General features: G+C 39.3%; 1 protein-coding gene across 9 annotated transcripts in view; it reads right to left on the reverse strand.

Annotated features, from left to right (window-relative positions):
• myocd (myocardin) overlaps positions 1-21206 on the reverse strand; it is a 129841-nt gene that overhangs the window by 95647 nt on the left and 12988 nt on the right. For all 9 annotated transcript variants that reach the window (XM_069517055.1, XM_069517057.1, XM_069517056.1 and 6 more), the window contains exon 2: positions 8915-8970. The gene's annotated coding sequence lies outside the window, so the exon portion shown is untranslated. The remainder of the gene's footprint in view (positions 1-8914; positions 8971-21206) is intronic.

The following is a 21206-nucleotide window of genomic DNA, read 5'->3' on the forward strand; positions in this document are numbered from 1 at the left end:
AGGGTGATCTTTACTCAGTTACTGTATAGTAACAAATATTCCTTTCAACTATATGAGAGAATGAATATTATGCCTGTGTTTGATGAAAACGGTTTGCAGAACATTTCTGTGCACATGGTATAAGTCGGATTATAATAAACAAACAAGCTTGTTTTTAAACGCATTGTTGCAATCAGTAGTTTTGTGTAGAAGAGGTGCACTGTAATTTGTCATAATATGAGACCATGTTATCTGATAATTCCCACAGTGCCTCATGTGCAGGAACAGGGGCTGTAGACAAAACATATAGAACATAATGAGTGCACTTTACGATGAGAAAAATGATGGAAAGCATCTTCAAGACCCTAAAATACACCAGACATAATGAAAAATTAAACATCTCCATTATCCTGAGAATGTTCCAACAAATATCATCGCAATCTCATCGATGCTACTTGAGCCTGAGTAAAAGGACTGGTGTATTTTGAGAAGCAGAGTATAAAAAAATACACTGCTTGGTGATGCCATGTGCAGCTGGCAGTACCATAAGCAAACATCGTGCCTTTCACTGAGCTATGAATCATAAGTAGGGGGAAGTTTGCAGACAGAGGTCCTTGTGAATGTGATGGTGCTGTGGCTAAAGCTCCGGTCATGTCAGACTGTGTGGGAAACACAAAGAGGGGCAGGCCCAGTCACATGGGTCCTCCTGCTCCCAAAGGCACGGCTATCCGTCCTTTCAATCTCTCACTCATTCCCTCTCTTAGTGGCAGGCCCACACGTGCACACACACACACACACATGCACACACACACATGCAGAAACGCGCACGCACACACACATTGCACCCATAAAACCAAGAGTGTAGATAGATGAGGGAAAATGAATCAACCCAAATGATTTTAGCAATAAGCTGCACCATCACAAAATGTGTAATTTCAGAATGTACTGTATCTATACAATATAAGTATACGATCCCCTCCCCCCATTCAATAACTGTGCTTAAAGGGTGCTTTATTAGATATGTGGAAAAATAACAAGGACCTGGGAGTTGATGGCAGGTCTCCCCCAGAACTTCTCATGTGAAACAGGTTAAAATGTAGTGCAGGTTGCACCTAATCACAAAATAAATGCACCTTCAAAAACATACCGTTATAGTATAAATTCATACCCTAACATACTTATTGAGTTATTGAGACTTTTACATGCAACCTACAAATCCCATTTGCATAACAAGTGATACATTTATCGACTGGGCATGCACAGCTTTTTCCACCTTGGCTCAATTTTTCACTGAATTGGATTAATATGTATTCTTAAAACGATTCAACCTGGAAATGTTGTTTTTGTATATTAAGCTTTATAGATGGGCTGTCCATACAAAATGCAGATTCAGAAGTATTTATTTCACCATATTGTGCATGTCATGACACATGGCATGTAGCGGTGAGGCCAATGAACATTAGATACACATTTAGACCATCAGGGATTTAATATTCAATATTATGTTTTTAGTTTCTGGCTTACAATAGTTTAAGAACTCAAGGAACTGATGGCGATGAGGACGAACAGTGCATGACATAGAGCATGCTTTGGCAGCACCCTTACAGCCTGCTCCAGGAAGAGCAGGCAGTGAAGGCAGAGGGATGTTAGCACCAGGAATTCCTAGAAATCCTTGAAAGTTGGTAATTTGGAGAACAAGTCAGTGCTTGTGCAAAATGCACTCAGAGTATTTTATTTTATCTGCTAACATCAACTAATATCTAAGTAGGTATGGTCAAGTTAATCTCAATACTTTTTTTTGGAGAATGTAGGTTTATTTATGTTGCATGTTAGGTGTCCAGGGATAATGCAGTATTCAGGAAGTATTCCAGCTCAGCAGAGTATATGGTCTTTTATATATATATATATATACTTTCATAGTTATCAATACTTACAATAATACTAACAACAGGATAAAGAAGTGTAATATCAATCAAAAGTTGAGACAACGTCAATGTGCTACCTGACATTAGTTCGCTTCAAATTCTGGTACTTCCATTTAAACCCCTTAATGATGTCTAGGTTTTCAAATAAAAATTGCTGCAGCTGAAAAAACAGGAAGTCAAGATGTAAAATCAAAGTATCAGGCTGCTGCAATAAGTCCCTTAACATTCATAATAGATAGTGATTCATGAATCCACAGAGAAAACCACAATCAACCCCTCCAACCTCTCTCCAAAAGCAACCAAACAAAAATTATATAATTTCCATGTGTTAGGCATTTACAGTTTTGCTCCGAACAAAATGTTATTGTACCTGTACAGTGACAATAAAATGTTGCGAGTCTTTCGTATTAGAGTAAAAACAGAGGTATTTTAAAATGCTTTTGGTTACATTGCACCTGTTTACAAACCACTGCACTGTTCTCTGAGGCTAACAGGAAAAGGTCTCGAAATAGCTTTCCCATGAGCCTCTGGTCTAAAATAAAATAAAGGGGCTGGCAGAAGCCACCCATCACTGGTGTGACTCTGTTATGGGAACCACGCTAAACAGTCTGTGGAGATTTCTGCAGAATAAATGAAATATCATTCTTCCCTATTTACATCACTGCTATGGATGCTTGTACATCCCAGTGTGTGTGTGTGTGTGTGTGTGTGCCAGGGATGCAAACAGGTCCACCGCATGCTCGTGCTTGCGGTGATGCCTTGTTGACTTAAACGCGATGAGTGAGAAGAGGAATAAGCAAATCGCATTAGAAGTGTGGGAGTGAAGAGCCAATAAGACCTGTAAACAAAAAAGGGCATGCTAGCCGTTTATTGCCAAAGTAATCACACGCATGCACGCAGCACACTTCAACAAAAACATTTACATTAAACACCACACAAAAGACCATTTATTAAAAGAAAACAAAAATGCTTCACAACTTACAAAGCTTGAAGCATCTCTGAAAACCCCACCAGGCTCAATCCACGCAGAAAAGTGAGAATTCCACTGAAATGAATCAGGTTTTTTGGGGGCGCTGAAGCAGAATGGGCTTAACCGAAAGCACACCAGCCAGCACCGTTCACCTTTCTCTGCTTCATTCTCAGACAGACTCTATTTTAGGGACCTCTGACGACTCCATCTTGGCCACATCTCCCTTTTTCCACTGCAGAAAAAAAAGTTATTCATAATCCTCCCAATAACTCAGCAGTGTTTGTCCAGTGTGATAAAGCAAAGGGAGCAGCGTTCACAATCTAAATTTGCATTCTTCAGAAGTGAATGGCTTTGTCGGCCGGAGAAATACAGTTTGCTTTGTTCGGCCTCCACCCAATGCTGGGAGGCTGTTTACATGGGGACAGCTCAGAGATCCAGAGTAGAGACAACTCCGCTAGCTTTCTCCCCACAAGAGGGGCCTCCTTGGGTGGGCAGCGTTTCACCCGCCGATACTCCAAGACCCGAGAGGTTCAAAAAAAAAAAAAAAAAAATTCTCAAAGGACAGATTTTGTTCCAAATAGTCTTTTTTCCTGACACGGCTCTCCTCTCACCTCCGTTATCTCGACTTTAGAGCCTGTCACTGTAAATGGGAAAGTTGAAATATGAGTCGAGATTATCCTCAAAATAGTAACAAAACAGAAACAGAAAGTCACTTGGGGGGGGGAATCCCCTTTAATCTCCTCTCTGCAGTTTCAGGGAACTTTAGAGAACAGGTCAACCCCAAGAGGTCATAGGTCAGGAGTGGGGCATTAAACTGATTTGGGAGGTCACGGGACAGGGCCTCAGATCCTGTACTGCTCTCAGCTATCTGGGCTTTAAGTAATCAAAAACACAAGCTGGAGTGATTCACAGAGTGTATTCCTAGATAATACAAGTGAGAAAGCTTTGGCATGCAGATAACATGGAGGAACCTACAAGAGAATGCCTTTTACTGTGGTGCGCAACTTGTTTTGGGTTGTAATTTTGAGCCAATAAACTGTTTATTCGTTGTCTAGCGTACTACGACGTTCTTAATCGGGCATTTAGTTTCCACTAAAACTTGGTCTGCTATACATAAATGCATCTGAGGCCTCTAAATGCAGCTTTTAGCCACCTTTAAAGAAGAGTGGCCCAGTCTGTCCAGAGTGAGAACGTAATCTCAATCAGCCACAGGGAGCAGCCCTGTACTGCAGGGAGTTATGGGTATAAAGAGGCTGTTGACATTTGATAGCCAGCAGTTAGTTACAGAATGGACTGAGGCTAAAACACAGTAACCAAGCTAATGCCATAGAGCTATTTATCCCAGTTTTTCAAACTGCTAAATATGGAGTCTACAAACAAATATAAAAGCAAGAGTAAGACTATCAGATGAAATGTAACTAAATACATCAGACACACTTATCCACTGTCACGCAAGGTATCTTAACTACATTATCTATGCTCTCCATTGATTATAGCTCAGTGTTCATGCAGAACATATTCTGTAAGAGAGAGAACTGCATTACATGACACATGGAGGTATGCATGCACCTGAAACTATGAGGTCTGACTGTCTGCATGGACTGTCTCCAGTTGGCAAATACTGGAGTACACAGCTATACGATGCAGCTAGGGAGCAAAACACCAAGTATATAAACTAGGTTCATAATGAAACAAATTAGAATATGACAGGGTGTCACTGTCTAGATAATTAATGGGAAATACTGCTTTGGCATGGTGAGATAGGGCATTAGCCCTGGTGGAGGTATATGCTCTCTGAGCACCCCTTTAATTTGACATTAAATGGTTGTGGTCACATGGTATGTGCCTTAACCATTAGGCTACTGAGGTGACAGGCTGCAGTGGCTCAGGTAGTTCATTAACCAGAAGGTCGGTGGCTAAATTCCCAATCTAAAATCCCTCAAATTGCCCCTGACAGCTGTGATAGGAGTGGGTGAATGGTGTCTATGAACAGGTGAATGTACTGTGAAGTGCACTGAGGGCTCGATAAGACTGGAAAGGATGATATGAATACAGAGCATTTACCCAGCAAAGTGTTAGTAAGTAAGTCTTGATGGTTTAAAGAGAAAATCTCCAATTAAGTGAGATATAATGAAAACTAAAGCTATAACACTCTATTTGAATTATTTCACCAATAGTATTTTGTATTGACGTATTCAGATCAGTAAAAATGTGAAAAGCATCATTTGTTCCTTTTGTTTTTTTATAAAAAAGTTTTGGATTACATAGTTGTGTACACACGATTTCTTTTCTTTTTCATATTCAGATCATAATTTGATTTGGATCACCCTTCTCTGTTCCACAGAATGAATAAGTAATCATAACAATATTTAGCCCACATGTTTTTTTTGACTGCCTCTGCCACCAATATTCAGAAGAAGAAAAACAGCGTCTTATCTCTTCTCTCGGCTTCGCTCTGACTAAGCTGAACTTCTGCATGACTTTTTTTTTTTTTTTTCAACAGGGAATTTGCAGGCATCAAACTGAAACACTTTGTTCTACACACAGCCCCCCGTCTCTGTTTTCTCCCACAGCCTGGAGGCAGTACAAGAAGCAGGGCTTTACCCTACCACCTGCACTTCATTACGCCGCTCCTTCATGACTCGGTACATCTTGTATCTTGTCTTTCTGTTTTTAACATAATTCATGGGTCACAAAGTCAGGCTTCAACATGAATCAGGACTGTTCTGTTTTACCTATATTCACATAATGTCAAAACATTCTTCCATCTCAGCATTTGTGAAGCCAATTACATTTTTTGACTGATTGACTTTTGAATCAGCCCAAAATATGGAAATACCTACATACATGTTATATCCCCTTTGGGGGAAGCAATTACTTCCATTTATGAGCTTGTATAGTAAACTCCACCTATGAAACATCTCTGATACTGTTCAATGAAGCACAAAAAGGTAGTTTCTACCGAGCCGTCATTTCCTACAGCAATGTTAAAGCTGTGCAAACGTTCCCATGATTAGTCTTAAAACAGGGATAGCTTTCCTCTTGGGAATTGTTGGATGAGATATATCGGATGAATTTTCCTAAAATCTAGACATATTTTATCTGTAGCCCCCTTTTTATACAGAAATCTCATTATACACTGTAACGACGACCTCTTGATATGCTGCTGCTGCTGTTGAGTCTTGCCTATTGTGTCACTGAAAATTATATTTCACCACAGTTTCTATGTCTATCTGTCAAATATTTCACAAACTAAAAATATTTGCAACACTTCCTGCACCTGTTTCAAAGTAGTCTGTTGTTTCTGTTGACCAAATCCTTTATTTGTTTTGACACGGTTTTTATTCTGAAATATTACGAGGACAGGAAGATGCACTTTCATAGTGTCCTGGCATTTTGTTCATCACAGACCTACTTTTACAACTGATCAACTAGGCAGCCATCATGCACTGCACATGCACCCAGTGTGTCCTGCCAATCCACTGGTCCCTTTAACCTAATTAGACCTGATGCAGCGTAAGCATGTAAAGTATGTACCTTTAGGACCCAGTGCAACGTTTGTGTGCTTCTCTCGTTGGAGCCAGATGAAGGCACTGTCACACATATGCAAATAAGAAGTGATCATTGTGGGTCAAACTTCACTGAAGTGGAACGCCATGCGACACCATACTGCAAATTGCTCTGTTAGCGGGCCCTCAGATATGTTTGCGCTTTATATGATGTCATCGTTTTTTAAGATATGTGACTGATGAAAAACACCACAATGAGCTGTTATTTTTCAGTGCTCTCAGCCTGCATGAACCTGAGGGAGAAATGCAAGGATTTACAGTGAAAGCCAAGTGTTTAAGCTATCAAATGTTTTTCACTCCATGTTTCTATCTGCTTCAGAGGCTGACCAATTTGAGTTTTTGTAAATGCCCCCTCTATAATATGATACTACACTTTTTACATTACGGCAAGGCAGAATAAAGGGGAAACATTCCTGCCTCATGCAGGCTATGTAAATAGAGGCTTCTTTGTGAAAGACGTAGCTGAAGTTTCTATATATGGAGCAATATAAAGACATTTTAACCAAACAATAAATTGGTGAAGATTTCAAAGTGCTCCTAAACCCACCAGCTACCTCTCAGTCTTTTCTCTGATCCCATCAACCCATTCCATGCTGACATAAAATGCTACACACATGGGCATTACTGACAGGGACTCCATTCCTCCATCATAGGTCAAGCAATTCATCCAGAGCAGAGGAATTAAAGAAAGCAGAGATATCTTCAGATGTAAATCCCCTTCTAAGATCAGCAATGCTGTGATCTCATGATGTGCGCTGGATGTCTTCAGAACGTGTTATTCAAAGGAATCTCATACCGTGGGGCTGTATGGCTTTGGTATATCGCTCTGGGAACGGTAGCGTGACCTCTGTTTGACCCCTGTCTTACCCAGAGGAAGTAATCTGTTGTCAGGAAAAGAGTGATAACTGATATAAGGTCATGAAACAACGCCAGCAGGAGATCCGACATGGCCCCAACCTGACAACAGCAAGGTGCCATTAGATTAGGTTGGGTGGTCATGTATGTATTTGTGTTTGTGTGATGTGTGTGTTTTCTGAGAAAGGTTCTCTTAAATACAGCTTAACTGTGAGGCATCTTTCCAGGAAAATGAAAAAAAAAAGAACCTGACATAAAATGCATGAACACAAACCAGAGGGATGTTTGAGTGACACTAGTTTGATGTTGCAGCTCTCCTGACACACAAGGCTGTTTGGAAATAAGCCTCATGCTGCTCGGTGTGATGGTAAAAAGGCCCCTGGAGATTGCCGTTGACAGGCCGCAATAAACGTCACAGTCATGAACTCTCTATCACACTGACAAAAGGCACACCAGCGAGCAGGTAACGCACACAGAAGCTCTGCAAAACTGCTACTGAGAGTCAAACTAAACACAACAGCTCGTACAGATTGATATAGTGCACACTGTGGTATTTTGTGAGGGAACTTTTATGGGGTGGAAAAATGTACATGGTCACTTTTCATGAGGGCCAGTAATGGTTAAATCCCTGCAAACTCACCATAAAGATATTCTGAGACATTATGAGTGTCAGAGCATTATACTGTATAACTCCTCCTGGATTTCACATGGGACCAAATTTAAATGACTAATAGTTCCAGTGTAGGGCTCACTATGGGAAAACAAGAAAAATCTGGGGGTAATCAAATTGTTTCCATTGAAAGTTATGGTCTTACGGGAAGGTTTATTATATAATAACAGCATTATAGAACAATGAGCATTAAAGGCTTAAGGCAGAGTGGCCGAGAGCTGACAAGTGGTTTTATTGATCACAATGGGTAAAAACACAATATCACCTTCATCTAGCCATGAAGAGCCAAACTACATGTGGCAAGCTCAGTTTTTACTGTGACATAAAAATCTGGAAAACATCTGCTTGAAAATCGATTCAGACCCATGTGGTACGTACTGGCGGAACGTTAAGTCAATGACGTAATCTTCCAAACACGTATTACAACTAGGTGTTATGCATGTAAAATCAAACATGATTCTGCACCTCTTGGCACATTTACTCAGACATTCAGTCTGGTGGTAAATGAAAACAATTGGCGGTATTTTCACAACTAATTTACTTTTACAATTACGTGATCTGTCTCAGACAAATGAATTCTTACCCTTTGAGTAAAAGTTGTTGGATGGTTTCACCAGGGTAAATGCTTCTCAAAGCTAAAGAATGTCTCTTTTCACCTAATTTGTGATCTCAGCACTCTCCTTTTTAAATAGAAGTCCACAAGTAATGCAAGGAATAAAGAAGTCATCAATGAGCTAAGTCTTTACCAACAAATTTGTATAAAAAAAGTTTCGATGTCATAACATGATTAACAAGTCAACCCGCTCCCTAGAATAAACTTAAATTATGTATAATGTAATTAAATTAAATGTATTGTTTAACCCACAACCATAAAAATGCACTAAACCAACTCTGGTGCAGCTTCAACAGCGAGCGTAAGCTCATGTGAGGCCAACAGAAGTCCTACCTGCTCGCTGGCTGTCAGAGCATTCCTGTTTGGAGCCACAGCCGAATGTCCTCAACCTGTTATAAAGAGACAGAGTAATTATAAACATGATGACCATATGCACTCAGTTTACTTAAGTTATAGGTTTCAATACTGAGCAGGGGCAAATCCAGGGGTGGGAACAGGGGGGCTCTGGTCCTAACTGAAGTCTTTTTTACCCCTAAATACTCATCACTTACTAACATTAAATATGGTAGTCTGCTAATAAATGTTTTTTACATTTTATTGAAGTACACAATGTGCTTGAACAAGGCCCAATTTTTAAAATATATTCAATAATGTGTTTGCTTAATGGTAAACAAGAAATTAATTAAATATGCACCTTACTGAATCAGGAATTGTGTATGGATGTTGGACATATAATTGGCCCCTCTGTGTTAATTGTGTCCCCTTCATGTCTCATGACTAAGAAAAAACAAAAAAAACTATACACTGCCACTCAGTGCAAGTGGGGCTGGTGAACAGGAGTGGATAATACTTTTGCATCAACACTGAGAAGTGGTGGAGCAGGAAGTGAAAACAGCCTTCACCCATTTAGTTTCCCCCTTTGATTGACAGTACACCAAAGTGAACAACCCATTGAACAAACTGCCAAGATGCGTGTGATCAAGCCGACAATAAATACACCAGGATAGCAGGATAAGAATGTTCACACAGTTAACATAGATCCCACAGAGTGCCAACTGCTCTGTCAATCCCAGTGGGATCTGGGAGAAGCTACAACAGGGAAATGGCCACATTCCAGTTAATTGAAGAAGACTTGATTTCTGTGTGTCGGAGTTGAAAGCCTATTACGCAACCATGTGGATCCAACGTTTGAAGCCGGCAAAGAGTGAAGTCAGTCGATTAAAGAGAGGAAACAATGGAGGGCACTGCAAGATAGAGTCAGGCTTGTTTGCATAAGCTGGAATTTAATTGTTTGAGGGTTTTGCAAGCCATGATTTTACTATCTTACACAAGCAAACATCGAAAACACATCAAGACAAAAGACACTCACACTCTCAGCATGCATGTTCTTCATTCCATGGAAGACTGAAGCAAATATAAAGCTTTCAACACGCCAAAAGACTCAGAATTATAGAAATTGCTTATAGAAAGTACTTTATTAAGTTGCTGAGTAACTGAGGAAATAACTCTGACCTGCATGGTTTACTAGATCATATAAACATAATTCTTTCCCATGTGATAAGAGGACTAGGACTACAAAACCTTTCCAAAGAAATGACGCTGACATAAAGTCATGTTGGTTCTCTCAGCTACTCTAATGACAGCATCGAATATTCTGTCGCTACAAGGAGCCAATAACAACAGCAATAACCTCAAATTTTATTATATTTTTATTCTTTACTATATACTTTTATTGTACTGAAAGCATATTTTCTAGCCTTCAGGGCCAGGAAGAGTGGTGTGCAGCTTTGTCAATACGTACAAGAAAGAATAGTGATGTGGAATTTATGTGGAAAGGACAGATTTGTGTCTTTTTTGGCATAGTATACATCCCTTTCTCCATGAGTGATGGATTTAGTGTATAATCTGTTCCAGGATACAGACAACAAGGCCATAACCCAGTGGAAGAATTTGCAGCCGTGTCCATGCCTATTCATCCAGACCAGTGCCCATTCTTGACAGTTTTACTTTGGTCTTTTTCAGCCCTGTTTTGATCTATGTATGCATGCTGCTGAAGACCGAGTGAGAGGATTCAAACCAGGAGAACCCAAGACCTCATCCCACTTAGGTTGTTAGTACAGGGACACCGTGTACCCAAACATCACAAATCTCTCATTACAACACTACAATCTTATTCTAGTACTTTGGCCCAGGCCACTTCTGGCAGGGAATTTCCCATTTGCATATGTGATGTGTTTAAGACCTAAGTGAGTGTGATGCACATTTTCATACAACACACTTCATAGAAATAAATTGTAGCTTTTAACTTTTTTGAACACAGTGTATGAAAAGCCAAGAAATAGCTGTGTGTGGGACAACAATTTAACCTGAAGATTAAATCCTGCCTCATTTATTTCCCACACAAGGGAAACACAACGACAACAGAAGCGGATGACAAGGCATGTTGACAATAACAAGCGGAGGTACTGGTCACTGCAGCACGTTTTAAAATGTGGATATAAAAATATACTAGTCCAAGTAATGTACTTTAAACTGAAAGAGAAAATGTAAAAGTACAGTAACTAAGGAGAAGATATTCAGATTCAAAACTTTTTTAATCCCAGTAAGGATAAATAAATTAGTAGCCACAATCTGACATCAACATGCCAGTTACTAGGACTCACATTTTACAACATCAAGAACAACAACAATCATCAACTTTAAACATTTAGTAGCCTGATAGCAGAAGGAATGAAGGAGTCAGAAAAACTATTTCTTTTACGAGGTGGCCTGAGGGCACGACGTAAAATTCCCTCGAGAGTACACGATTATGATGGTTTATGATTCCTGTTACTTTCTGGACCACCCAAGTCTTCTTGCTGGACTCCAACATCTTGGAGCAGACCTACAACAATATGATTTAATTCATTTTTGTCCTTCACTGAAAACGCATTCAACACCAAAACTGAAATGATAAAATATAGAAAAATGTTCAATCATATGAGACAAAGGATCTTTTTAGAAGAATTTTAAGCCATAATAGTTGCTCATATCATAGCTGAAATTAAAATATCTACATCATGGCCTCTGCGCAACAACTACACCCCCCTGCCATTCTCTCCAATGACACTTTGAGGAAACACATCACTTCCTCATCACGGATCACAGCCGGTGTCACAGAAGTGCCGCTCAATTACCAGTCTTAGTGGCCGGGGGAAGCGACCAACCGTAAAGGCGGCCACAAAAGAACCAGGTAGCATTCAACAGGAAACATCACCTCGGCCAATTACCCATGAGCTCATATGTTGCCAAAACAGCCATTAATCCGAGCGGTGAGCACACAGAGGGTTAGTGTAGCTTCCAAGGCCTCTGCCAAAGGTGAGAGCGCTCACAGGGCGAAACACAAAGGAGGACGTAGGTGATACGGCAAACAAAAGAATTGATCATTTATTATGGTTTTCTGGAACACCAGCTCAGCCTCAACTATGCCTGCGCCTGTAAATGATAAAATTCACTTTATGTACTTTAAACAGACTTTCCAGAACATTCCATCGCCGTCTGTCCCATGAACTGTTGTCATATTGAGACCCCAATAATACAAACCAGTTACAAGAAGGAGGCCTGACATCTTGCAAACTTTCTAAAGGTATGTGTAGGATGACAAACGATGAAGGCTTATACGTGAAAAAAAGATTACAAGTGAAACCAGACTCATTCCACACATCAGTGCGTACAGCACTGGAAAAACAGAAACACCACTTATGTCACAAATCCAGGGAGTCACGTGTGCCGTCATCACCAGAGCTCAACTGAAGAAGTGAACGAGCACAAACTGGAATAACATATCATCTCGACGTCACAACAATCTCTTCTGTGCACTGTCTATAGCTGATGGCTAGAAACATTTGAGTTTGAGACATAACTGAATCAAGGGGAGCTTAGTTACGAGCGTCTCACTGGTAGAAAAGAGGCTCCGTAGTCTGCTGTTTATAGAATTCCCTGCAGTGTCTGAGGAACAGGTCAGGTCCCTAATGCATGTAGTACTGGCATCAAACTATAGAGCCTAGGGACGACAAAAGTGTAGAGAAATGCAGTTAAAATTGTCTAAAATGCGAAGATTAATTTGAAATGATTCACCATGGTGCTATTTTACAAACAACCCTCCTCCTCTTTATTTTCTTTGTACATGCCTGACATTCAGTACAGCCTGTTTCTGAGTATGGAGGACCGAAACTGCCAAAATTCAAAATAAATACTTAAACAAAACATACAATTCATAGTTTGGCTATTTATGTATTTACATTGAATCTACTTTATTTATGATAATAATAATAATTTTAATTATCACTGTCATTATTATAATAATTGTAATAAAGAAACATATTCAATAATTAGCATTAATTCAATAAAAATACTGTATTCATGGGCTATTTTTAATCTTTTTTAAATATTATTATCACCATTATCATTATTTTTATTTAATCGTATAATTATTGCATCAGCATGTATTTTTGTATATTGTTTATCTTTAAAAAAATGTATTATTATCATTATTAACATTATTATCATATCAGCATGTCTTCAATTATAATAATGTATTGAGAGGGGGCAATTCAAATCTTTTGGTTTAACTTTAAATAAACTAAAGCTACTATTGCCTTTAACACTGCTTGTATAGGAATCACTGGAGCTGTACTGTATCTGGTAAACACTATGAATATAGTCATTATGTCCTTTTATTTATAATGTGTCTGTATTTGTAGCCTTTCAGAGAGACTGAAAACCATGCCGCACTCATTTTGACTCTTCATAGCAGGAAAAGTGCAGGTGTAACTTATAACATTTACAATGGCTTTGTTCCATTCACACGTCCCAGGGAGACATGTCAGTGAAACAGCATGTGTAGACTCAGAGCCTTGGAACTGATATACCTGAGTGGAACGCTGCAATCATTCAATGTTATAATCTGCACCTGGACGTTTCCTGCCAAGATTGGTTAAAGTGTCTGAGTGAGAAAGACCTCAGCAGGCAATGGTGGATGTGAGGTGGTCTGGGCCTCTGCACCTCAATAATGTAGAAAAAACTGTCCTCACCCATATCATGAGTCTGAAAAATACAGGTGTGTTATTCTGTAAGAACTCCTGTGATGAGAACGTGCGGTTTACAGTCATACATAAATGATTTGAATAATTTGTCAGCCTGAAATATCTCTGCAACTATTTGGTGTATTCCCATGAAATCCTCTGCAGACACTCATGTTTTGACAGTTCCCTGAATTTTCATCAAGTGCAATTACAGAGTCAAAATTTCAGTTGGTTTTTGATCTGTGACCAAACAGCAAGACCAATGGTATTCCATCTGTTACATTTTTTTTGTTGATCAAAAAATGTTAAGACCCATGACTAAGATTGTTAACATGTTAGATATTATCTGCTTCTCAGCATTCTTTCCATTGATTCATGAGCATGTTGACAGTAGTATTAACCTAAAAGACTGACGGTGGCTGTTGATGCTTACGCCCTCTTTACATTAATGCAGATATTTTGTATGTTTGTCTCCTGCATACATATGCAAACAGCTTTTTAAGTCTTTTTAGTATTTTCTTATCTTTTTACATCTTTTTTTATAACACTTCACTGTGTCCTAAGTGAGCTGTGCACAATGTTTTGTCATCGTCAGTTGTATTAATTCATTTGTCTTTGTCTTTTTACCGTGTCTGCTGTGTCACTCCTCCTTCCTGGTTTGATCAAAAGAGGTGGTGGAGGGTGGAGCCTGAGTAAATACAGAGGGCCACTAAATGGTCCAGACCAAATGCTGCAGTAGAATGGGGGGTAATGCTGTTTTTCAGTATGGGGTTTTTAGTCATTTCCCACTTTTTTTTCACTAAAATGGTTTGATCAGCCAGGATATATATGTCTCCTCGTTTTTGAGTAGAGTTTTGATTGTGGCGTCACCTGATGAGGCTGTTGATCAGTCCACAATTTCAACTTTTACACCCAACAATAATAATCATTTTATTTGTAAAGCACTTTTCATTACAAGTAATAAAGTGCTTTACAACAAACAATACAAAACTCACATATCACTGACAAAAAGCAATAGAGAGGGTATGATAAAAGCTTTTTTATAAAGATGTGTCGTAAGAAGTAAAATAAAACTGGTAACCGATTCTCTTAGTGTAACAGGCCCTATCTTCTTTGGTTTTCAGCCTAGACTTCAGAATGATTGTCAACGCCCTACCAGAGGATCTCAGACTGTGCATCCTGGCTCGTAGGTAGATAAATGGTCTGAAATATAGGGAGGGGCCAGCACATGCCTGGCTTTAAAATTTATTAAAAGAATTTTGAAATCAACCCTAAAATAAACAGGCAGCCAGCCAAACGGCAGCATTCTGGCCTTACTGTAGACGGTGGATTGATTTCTGACTAAGACCACTATAAAGGGAGTTGCAGAAATAACTGCAAGAGGAAATAAGGGCGTAAATAATCTTTTTCAAGTCTGTATATGTAGATCAAAATATTTAACCTTGGCTATGTTTCTTAAATGATAAAAACATTGACTTGATTCTTCTTGTTCTGGGTTTGTTCCCTTATGGTTGATGCACTTATTGTAAGTCGCTTTGGATAAAAGTATCAGCTAAATGTAATGTAATTCTTTACTGCAGTTCAAAACAGGAGAAAGCTGCAGTGCTCAATGTCCGACTTTGGAAACACAGCGAGTCCTCCACCCCGGCCAAAGGACCTCTGAGTGCCGACATCAGTGCAGTCAGGTGGGCACAGTTCAATTCAAGGGCCTAGTCCACGGACCTCTGCCAAGTTTCAGTCAGAAACAGAAAATCCAAATTATTATTTACAATAGAGTGAGCGTTCAACAGCGTCATCCTGAGAGGTACAGAAATATTGCTAGCAGGGGCCGACAAAGACATGCTGCCAGCCCACAGAGAAGCTTCTCACCCTACCACACCAAGGCATTTTGAACCATCCAGCTGACTGCTGTTGTCATCCTCACTTTCACACGTGCAGTTGCTGGCTATACTAGAACGTACAGTTTTATTTTGTCTCAAAATCCATGAACGTAAAATCCACATCTACACACACTCAGAAGTATGCCTGTCCGCTCTGCTCACATTTCAATTTTGAGACAAAATAAAAACATACAAACGAATTAGATTCATTTTGTGAAATTATTTATTTCCATTTTTTTCAATCACTGCAGAATTAAAAGTATGCAGCACTCCCTGATCTACAAGTGCTCATAGCCATTAGCAGTCAGTACCTGAGGACCTGTATGGGTGTGTTCACTGCATCATGTCCTCTGGTGCCAGCAATTAATTATCTGGACAACCAGACAAACCAATGCAATTCAGATGTTTTTAACTGTGCAGGGCTACAAACGTAAAAAATCCTCTTAATATGTCCAAGTCTTACCTTTCATTAAACAAAGTTCAATAGCTTGTTTACACCAGGACGGCGTGTCCACCCAACAAACACCACCACAGGACTGTAGGTTTGCCAGAGAGCCAGATAAATGTTTGTTTACTCTGAGCAAGTCATTGGTGGGGAATGCAAGCTGTTTGGGGCTGAACGCTGCCGATACTGTGTGTGTTCATGGCCACACACATATACAAACAGTGTTTGATTGGCTGCATGTATGTGTATACATTGTTACTTAGGGCCAAACAGTATTTACAGCAAACATGTGTAAGCACTTGAGGGCCACTGTGTGTAAACTCAGTATGAAAACCAATTTAGCATAATAAATATGAAATGGTGACATGTTTATGCAAATGTAATTAGCAAAGTAATGGGCTTTCACTTCAACAGATATTGATTGAAAACATCTGCCTGTTGTGTGAGATCATCACATTCCTCAGGAAAGGTTGCATTACAACACCGAAAGTCTAATCAGGCACAGTGAGCCATGTTCTGCCAAGTCAGAAACAAAATAACACGTTATAGAAAATAATAGCTTGTCACTCTATCACATCTTTTCATAGATCAGCGAGATCAATGTCCAAACTCACCAGTCACTTAAACTTCATTCTATAAACACTGCGTCGGACTGTAAACATATGTATGTTAGAGCATATGTGATAGTCATCAATGTAATCAATTTAACTGTGGCCAGATGCCTGGGCACATTCCTATAGTAGCAGATTTTAAACCCAAAAATGTATAAGTCTATTTGAGTGGGAAGCCAATGTCATTACATCGATCTGCTCTTATGTTAAGAGAAAAATCGAAGTCATGACTTTTTAATCGTTATGCCAAATATGCTTTTAAAGAACTGTCAAAGCAGCCTCAATGTCTGTTTAATACAAAGCTGCTGCAAGCGACATATCTTAAGGAAGGAAATATTTCTATTATGGATTTTTCTTTGTATCAAACCAATTTACATTTCACAACTTAAACCAAGGGTCAGTAAGTTGTCTTTTATAATTTGTTGAAATCCTCCTCACAATCTGATAGTCATCAATAAATTAAGTCGTCTGACTTTAGTTTCATTTCTAGCAGCTGTCAGTCTGTGCACATTCATGTTTTTTGGGGAGTGTAACTTTGGAGAGAGGGCGGATGGGAGGGGGTGGGAGTTATTGGTTGAGTAGCCTGCTCTTGCTAGCTTTTACAGGATCACCAACCCTAGCTTCAATGCAAAGTTCCATTGTTCGGATGGATTCTTGTCATTACAAATTTCACAACTTAATATCATCTTAGTGCATGCATTTCATCTGTTATGGACAGTCTGTGAGGTCAGTTGCATCTCGTGGTTGATATGGTAACCTGTGGTTACTGGTGGTTCTTGTCAGAATTGTATGTATTGACCACAGGTGGCAATACAAAAGCCTTGAGCAGCCACTCTGCCAGAGAGAAAAGGCAAAATATAAGATGGAAAAACTAGTTGGACCTGGTTAGTTGTTAGTCAATTCAAGAAGAAGCGCTGGAAGTTGCTGGAAAGGGATCATTTGCAATGGTTTATTATTATTTTATTGACTAAGAATAATTGTGTACACAGCCATCTATTTTTGTCTTTTTGTTTCCAGTTTTTCCAATGGCCAGGATTCATCTTGTAGATGGACATCCATGTTCCAGACATAAAACTCTTTTTATAAGGATTTTCTGACACACGAAAGGAGAAAGTTCGTTGGGAATTTACTTCTGTAAAAGTGGGAGTTCGCATTAGGCATATGGGGAGCTCTCAAAGCTGTAGTGATCACTAAGGCAACATACTTCTGTCAACGCGATGAACCTGTAAATTCTAGTTTCACAATGTAGTCTGACACTATGTAAATCCTAACAATTAAAACTCCAAGTGCAAACGTTTTTCCATTTCACAAAAATGTCTTCACATCGCAGGGTTTCATTTTGTAGTAAATATTCCAAATAGTTGCAATAACTTCCTGAGAAACACTAACCCTCATGAAGTGTTGACTGATCCGTCAACAAAAAAAACATTTTCATGTCCCAGCTATCCAGCTGCACTGGCAACATTTTAGAGTCTCAAGTTTTAATTTTATGGCCGGTGATGATCAGTGGCTGGAACCTGACAACAAAAATACTGTCAGATTTATTCACAAACTTACAAACTCTTTTGGAATAATCTGTCTTTGGTTAAACTGACTGATTAGAGAGTAACTGGAGCTGACAATATTCATCTTCGCATATAATCTCTGCATGCCGACCCAATCTGTTTCCTAAACTAAGCAGGATCTACTGTGCATATGTAAAGCAACATTATTCCATATCTGAGCCTTTGAAGTCAAAGCAAATACTTGGCACAGGTATGAATGTGAAGGTCAGGAAGCGCTGCACACAGCGAACGGTTAAGAGACTAGAAAGCATCTCGGTCGGAGCACGGATTATGTCTCATGAAGTCAATCCCTTTAAGCCATGTCACAAACCCAGCAAAGTATTAGACAGATTCCGCTGCAAGAATTCGTCATGACATCTTAAAACCATTTTGCGCAAAGCAGCAGAATAATATCATTACCGTTTGCAGAGGTGTTGCTTCAAATGCCAGCTCTGTCTGTAAATTTATCTCCGGGGCTTTTTGATGCTTCATTCCAAATATTTTTTTCTTTAATTCAGAACATCACATCTGACCCCCTCAATTGGAGGTCAGTGCCCATAATAGGCACCAGAATACCACTGCTCGTCCTTAGAATAATTTGGATATGAGAAGCTTTAATTAAATACTTTTACACAGCAGCGATTAAAAACTAAAATCTGGAAATAGTTAAAAGAAAATAAAGAATATTAAACCTCATTGACACATACCTGTTAGCTGGCAGGAGCCTCAGAACAGAGTGCAGATTATCTCTAGTTTGATGACATTGCTCTCCCTCACTTTCCTGCTGATGGTTTCCTAAACATCCGTCTGGAGTCTAGTTTTCTTGTTTCCTTGCTTTAGTACATCACCCTGCTCCTGATTATGGGAGTCATTCATCCCACCTAATGTTTTTACTTGACTGGGCAGGTGGCATTCTCTCACCATTATACACTCCATGTGTAAGTTTATGCTGAATGTGACGTGTAAAGCAAAAAACATGAAAGTAGTAAGCTCTCATCTATTCCAGCAGCCTCTATTATACGGTTAAATTTGAGTACAGATATTATACAGTACAATACTGCTACTGTGTGCCTCCATCCTGCCAGCATCCTAGAAGCACACCCTGCTTTAAATGGGACAATGCAGATTACTTCACTTTGAATTTACAATACGTATGGACGGTGGAAGAGAGATGTACATGGCACATGCCACTGCTCTTACAGCCTGAAATTTACATAAGAGATATGAACAGACCTGACAGCAGCACTCACAACACCATGTAAAGTAACAAAAGCACAACTGCAGGATCAAAACAGATGTTTAACATCTGGACTGACTTCTGCAAAATCTAAACACATTACTTATTATTTCAATTACTCGTGTCTTACAATGTAATTAGACATTGTAGGAAAACCCATAAGCCACATTTCATCAACCCAAGTTATGTGGAATACATGTGCCAGTTCAGTTTACTGGAACTCTAATTGGATACATGTGGTAAAATGTGTCCAAGTGCTAATTCCCCGAGAAAGCTAGTAACATGCAGCCAGTCTGTGTGGCATCAAGCTGCATGAACTGTCCGTGACAGGTGAAACAGAGGATGTGAAACCCACACAAACTCTACTTAACCACAGGTTCACTCACGAGATGAGGGTTACCACTTGTATGCAGTAAATCTTTATCAGGCTTAATGCCTTAATGAAGTAATTCATTTGTAACATGTGAGTGTTCATTTAGACATATTGTGATTAGTAACATGTGAGTCTTAATTAATGTGAGAAGTAACACGTGTGAATGTTAATTTAGACTTATATATTGTGGTGAGTAGCATGTTAATTAATGTGAGTAGTAACACAGGTAAGTCTTAATTGAGTCTTAATTAATGTGAGTAGTAACATGTAGGCTAAAAACATGTTGTAAATGACACAGTTTTGAGTCGAATATGAATGTCGGGGCTTGCGGACACTTGGATGAGTAGAATGGAGGCATTTTATGTGGTTTTTTTCTGTTTTATTACATCTGAAGAAGGGGTTCCATTTACTTCAATTGTAATGTATATCAAATATATAATTGGATTTTGTTTTAACCCTGTGCAATTTGCCCTCCATGCAGCCTGTATTTAGGTTTTCTCTAGCTGTTATGTAGTTGAATGGAGACACACCTTTTATTTCATGCATTGTAAAATGGGCATATTTTGGTAAGCAGTCTCTAGCTAGTTTATTCTGGGTCTTGTCACAGGGGTCACTGATAATACACATGGAACAAATGCCAAATGAAAGTATCTTGATTTGTGGTCTTACAAAATGGGGATTAAACTTTATATGTTTTTGTTTGTTCGAATTCAACATTTTTGGAATTCAACACTCTTCTGGTATAGAAATTACACATTTGGCTAAATGATACTGTTCTGCCCAAATGCCTAATTGATTCAAATGAGCAATGTATTAATTTTCTATCATCCAGACATATTGATCATCATTAATCATCCTAAATGTACTTTGACTAAGTACACCCATGACCCATACATCAGTAGCAGCATGTTGTTTGCATGTTGGCCCGCAGCGAGCCAGACACTGCCAGACTAATGCAAAGGACTTAGACTAAAACGAGAGGAAACATCAACACACGTGAGTGTTAAGTGAATGAGTGTGTCTTGAGGGAAACCAAAGCGAGTGTTATCTGAGGAAGATAACAGGATACACTGAAGCGCTGAGCAGCTCAGACGTTGCACCAGGTGGGTCTGAACACTACAGGACAAGAGAGCTGTTCAAACCCAGCCGTGGAATACACAAGATGCTGAAAATTAGCAGGTTAGTTCACAGGTCAAGTTGACCAACAGGCCAAGTAGATACTGATTTTCAAGATCAGTTCAGAAAAGAGCTCTTTGAAATACGAGCACGGCACTCAACCTAAGCCCTGACAACCGATTATATGGCCAAACTATTTAAATGATTTGTCTCCTGCCATTTCAATGATCTGCCTCCCAGTGAAACCCAACACTGACGGCTGCATGCTTTTATCCACCGAGTCCAACACGACCAGTGGCCTGTTGTCAAACATACAATGTCTTCAGTAAAACAACTGACAGTGATTTACCTCAGTG

The sequence above is a fragment of the Paralichthys olivaceus genome, chromosome 21, assembly GCF_024713975.1.
Source record: "Paralichthys olivaceus isolate ysfri-2021 chromosome 21, ASM2471397v2, whole genome shotgun sequence".
Taxonomy (NCBI): domain Eukaryota; kingdom Metazoa; phylum Chordata; class Actinopteri; order Pleuronectiformes; family Paralichthyidae; genus Paralichthys; species Paralichthys olivaceus.